This window comes from Micromesistius poutassou (genome assembly GCF_964030765.1).
Source record: "Micromesistius poutassou genome assembly, contig: SCAFFOLD_303, whole genome shotgun sequence".
Taxonomy (NCBI): domain Eukaryota; kingdom Metazoa; phylum Chordata; class Actinopteri; order Gadiformes; family Gadidae; genus Micromesistius; species Micromesistius poutassou.
In genome coordinates, this window is record NW_028178104.1 from 35,001 (window position 1) to 39,675 (window position 4,675).

A 4,675-nucleotide genomic window follows, 5' to 3' on the forward strand; every position below is an offset into this window, starting at 1 on the left:
AATAGGGAACGATTTCCAACACAGCTCCGGTCATACCAAACGGGATAGTAACGGGAAGTGATTTCAGAATAACGGCGAGTGTAGCTCCACGTTTTCGCCACCCTTTCAGACGGCTTGGTAACCCAACGGAGGAGTACCGAAAAATAGGTAGACTCAGCGTGTTTATTTCAACTTTTTGCGGTGGAAACGCCAATATAAGCAAACCGAACCGCACCGCTCGGTGGAAACGAGGCATAAGAGCGGGTCGGTTGGTTCTCGTAGCCTAGAGACTTGAGGGGATAAACCCTCCCTCCGGGCTGCTCCACAGCCAGGTCTCCTGCTTATTGGTTCATAGCGCAGCCAGGGCTCCTGCTTATTGGTTCATAGCGCAGCCAGGGCTCCTGCTTATTGGTTCATAGCGCAGCCAGGGCTCCTTCTTATTGGTTCATAGCGCAGCCAGGGCTCCTTCTTATTGGTTCATAGCGCAGCCAGGGCTCCAGCCTATTCGTGAATAGCCGTTGACGCGATTCAGATCCCTCAGCTAGTCCCACCCCCTCAGAGGAGGACTTTCCTCCTCTCTCCCGTTGACCCCCATGTTATCCACCGGCCGCCAGTAGTTCCCGAGAAATGAATGGGAGTCAATGGAGGCTGAGGGAGGAACGTCCTCCCCAAAGTAATATCCAATAGGAGATAGGGGGTGCTAATGTCCCTTTACCCAGGGAAACAAACATTACACGTACAAAGGCATTAAAGTAGTCATATTTAAGGGCGTTCATTCATTACAGTAGTCTGGGCAATCTACACTTTTTATTCTCAACGATGTTAAGGAGGATCTTCCTCCTTCTGCTCACTGGAGAAGCCTCCACTGGACCTCCACACACTGGACCTCCTCCCAGGACCACCAGACCTCAACCAGACTTCCACCAGACCTCCAGACCTCCAGACCTCCAGACCTCCACCAGACCTCCAGACCTCCTCTCAGGACCTCCAGACCTCCTCTCAGGACCACCAGACCTCCTCTCAGGACCTCCACCAGCCCCCCCTGGGGGTTGATCCTCCAGGCAGGTTGAGCAGTGAGGGCAAATTCCACTCATCACAAATATGTTGGGATGAATGTGTTGTTGATGTTGCAGGCACAGAGTGTGTGTGTGTGTGTGTGTGTGTGTATGTGCTATAGTGTGTGTGTGTGTGCTATAGTGTGTGTGTGCTGTAGTGTGTGTGTGTGTGTGACAGTGTGACAGGAAACCAACAGTCAGAGAGAGAGAGGAAACCGGGGTTGAAGCGGAAGCTCCTTGTGAGTGAAGGTCACGGTGCTGAGCTGTGAGCCGCGCTCCGCGTCGCTCTGACCCTCATCTGGGGACACATCCACACCTCGCTCCGTCTGCTCCTCACGCCTGCCTGCTCTCTGAATCGGCCATCTGCTCGTCAGGCCTGCCTCGTCTCCCTCCGCCCACAGAGTAGTGTTTAATGAACCCTCGCCCAGTAGCACCGCCGCCACACCTCCCAGTACAACAACCACCGCCACACCTCCCAGTACGACCACCACCGCCACACCTCCCAGTACGACCACCACCACCACACCTCCCAGTAAGACCACCGCCACACCTCCCAGTACGACCACCACCGCCACACCTCCCAGTACGACCACCGCCACACCTCCCAGTACGACCACCGCCACACCTCCCAGTACGACCACCGCCACACCTCCCAGTACGACCACCACCACACCTCCCAGTACACAACCACCGCCACACCTCCCAGTACGACCACCACCACACCTCCCAGTACGACCACCACCACACCTCCCAGTACGACCACCACCACCACACCTCCCAGTACGACCACCACCACACCTCCCAGTACGACCACCACCACCACACCTCCCAGTACGACCACCACCACCACACCTCCCAGTACGACCACCACCACCACACCTCCCAGTACGACCACCACCACACCTCCCAGTACGACCACCACCACACCTCCCAGTACGACCACCACCGCCACACCTCCCAGTACGACCACCACCACCACACCTCCCAGTACGACCACCACCACACCTCCCAGTACGACCACCGCCACCACACCTCCCAGTACGACCACCGCCACCACACCTCCCAGTACGACCACCACCACACCTCCCAGTACGACCACCACCACCACACCTCCCAGTACGACCACCACCACCACACCTCCCAGTACGACCACACCTCCCAGTACGACCACCACCACACCTCCCAGTACGACCACCACCACACCTCCCAGTACGACCACCGCCACACCTCCCAGTACGACCACCACCACACCTCCCAGTACGACCACCGCCACCACACCTCCCAGTACGACCACCGCCACCACACCTCCCAGTACGACCACCACCACCACACCTCCCAGTACGACCACCGCCACACCTCCCAGTACGACCACCACCGCCACACCTCCCAGTACGACCACCGCCACCACACCTCCCAGTACGACCACCACCACCACACCTCCCAGTACGACCACCACCACACCTCCCAGTACGACCACCACCACCACACCTCCCAGTACGACCACCACCACCACACCTCCCAGTACGACCACCACCACACCTCCCAGTACGACCACCGCCACACCTCCCAGTACGACCACCACCACCACACCTCCCAGTACAACAACCACCGCCACACCTCCCAGTACGACCACCGCCACACCTCCCAGTACGACCACCGCCACACCTCCCAGTACGACCACCACCACCACACCTCCCAGTACAACAACCACCGCCACACCTCCCAGTACGACCACCACCACACCTCCCAGTACGACCACCGCCACACCTCCCAGTACGACCACCACCACCACACCTCCCAGTACGACCACCACCACACCTCCCAGTACGACCACCACCACCACACCTCCCAGTACGACCACCACCACACCTCCCAGTACGACCACCACCACACCTCCCAGTACGACCACCACCACACCTCCCAGTACGACCACCACCACCACACCTCCCAGTACGACCACCGCCACCACACCTCCCAGTACGACCACCACCACCACACCTCCCAGTACGACCACCACCACCACACCTCCCAGTACGACCACCACCACACCTCCCAGTACGACCACCACCACACCTCCCAGTACGACCACTACCACACCTCCCAGTACGACCACCACCACACCTCCCAGTACGACCACCACCGCCACACCTCCCAGTACGACCACCGCCACACCTCCCAGTACGACCACCACCACACCTCCCAGTACGACCACCACCACCACACCTCCCAGTACGACCACCACCGCCACACCTCCCAGTACGACCACCACCGCCACACCTCCCAGTACGACCACCACCACACCTCCCAGTACGACCACCACCGCCACACCTCCCAGTACGACCACCACCACACCTCCCAGTACGACCACCACCACACCTCCCAGTACGACCACCACCACACCTCCCAGTACGACCACCACCACACCTCCCAGTACGACCACCACCGCCACACCTCCCAGTACGACCACCACCACACCTCCCAGTACGACCACCACCACACCTCCCAGTACGACCACCACCACACCTCCCAGTACGACCACTACCACACCTCCCAGTACGACCACCACCACACCTCCCAGTAGAACCACCACCACACCTCCCAGTACGACCACTACCACACCTCCCAGTACGACCACCACCACACCTCCCAGTACGACCACCACCACACCTCCCAGTACGACCACCGCCACACCTCCCAGTACGACCACCACCACACCTCCCAGTACGACCACCACCACCACACCTCCCAGTACGACCACCACCACCACACCTCCCAGTACGACCACCACCACACCTCCCAGTACGACCACCGCCACACCTCCCAGTACGACCACCACCGCCACACCTCCCAGTACGACCACCGCCGCCACACCTCCCAGTACGACCACCGCCACACCTCCCAGTACGACCACCGCCACACCTCCCAGTACGACCAACGCCACACCTCCCAGTACGACCACCACCGCCACACCTCCCAGTACGACCACCACCGCCACACCTCCCAGTACGACCACCACCACACCTCCCAGTACGACCACCACCACCACACCTCCCAGTACGACCACCACCACACCTCCCAGTACGACCACCACCACACCTCCCAGTACGACCACCACCACACCTCCCAGTACGACCACCGCCACACCTCCCAGTACGACCACCACCACACCTCCCAGTACGACCACCACCACACCTCCCAGTACGACCACCACCACCACACCTCCCAGTACGACCACCACCACACCTCCCAGTACGACCACCACCACACCTCCCAGTACGACCACCACCACACCTCCCAGTACGACCACCACCACCACACCTCCCAGTACGACCACCACCACACCTCCCAGTACGACCACCACCACACCTCCCAGTACGACCACCACCACACCTCCCAGTACGACCACCACCACCACACCTCCCAGTACGACCACCACCACACCTCCCAGTACGACCACCACCACACCTCCCAGTACGACCACCACCACACCTCCCAGTACGACCACCACCGCCACACCTCCCAGTACGACCACCACCACACCTCCCAGTACGACCACCGCCACACCTCCCAGTACGACCACCACCACCACACCTCCCAGTACGACCACCACCACCACACCTCCCAGTACGACCACCACCACC